Raw genomic sequence first — 1172 nt, forward strand, 5'->3', positions numbered from 1 at the left:
GAAAGAAAGGAAAGGAAAGGTGAGACGAAAGGGGAATTTATTTATTTTAAAAAGAAAAAGAAGAAGAAAAAAAAGGGGCTAAATCGCGGTGGAAGCGGTGGCGTTGTGAAACAACACAGACACGCGGAAAAAGTTTTTAAAAAATTCCACGCATGAATATAAAATGAAGGAAATAAATAAAAGTTTTAAAACAAAAACAATAAACAAAAACAAAAACAGTGACAACAACAACAATAACAACAACAACAAATACCGACAGCAGAAGCAGTTGGAAAAATGCATGCGGTACGCGGTTGAACAAATTGAGCGAAAGTAAAACAAATAGAGGAATAAGAAAGGAAATAAAAAACACTCTCACACAAATAGACACACACACACACATAAACACACAAATAAACAAATAAACATGAGCTACATCTCCTTTCTCCACTAAAATGACAACAACAACAATAATAATCATAATCATAAAATAAACCTAAAAGAAAATGAAAAGGAAAAAAAAAGACGGTTGGAAAATGACCCCCTACGCCTCTTTGAGAGTTAACAGTCTTCTTTACTTTAAGAAGAAAAATTATATTAAAAGTAAATAAATCACAAAGAAAGATAGAAAAAAGGAAGAAAGGGAGAAGCTACGGATTACTCTGAACAAAATAACACGCACGAGTCCTTTTTTTTTGTTTTTGTTTCACTTTTTTTTTTTTAAACAAAAAGTTCATTTTCCCCCTCTCTTTTAATCGTTTTCTGTTTTTTTTTGCTTTTCCTTAACTTTTGCTCCTTCTCTGCGCGTTGAGGTTAAACAAACAAACAAACAAAAAAGACAAAAACAACAGGTTAAGGAACAAAGGGAGAGAGAGAATGGGGAAAAAAAATTGGAAAGGGGAAAAAACAAACAAAAGGAAAAGAAGTGTAGGAGAACTTTGGGGAGGTTTGGGGATATTACAAATACAAAACAGTGAATATAAACAAAAAACAAAATGAAAGAGAGGATGTTGAGTAATGTCATGCATTTATTTGGTTGTGTCATTTTCATCTTTCCTTTAACATTTTCTTCCTTTCTTTTTTTTTCCCTCTTCCTTCGCTCTTTACATCAACCACCATCACTCACTCGATCCTTCATATTGTTTCTCTATTTTATTTTTCCTCGTGTTTTGCACCTCCTTTTCTTTTTTTTT

Source organism: Trypanosoma equiperdum, assembly GCF_001457755.1.
Source record: "Trypanosoma equiperdum strain OVI genome assembly, contig: ctg_1445, whole genome shotgun sequence".
NCBI lineage: Eukaryota > Euglenozoa > Kinetoplastea > Trypanosomatida > Trypanosomatidae > Trypanosoma > Trypanosoma equiperdum.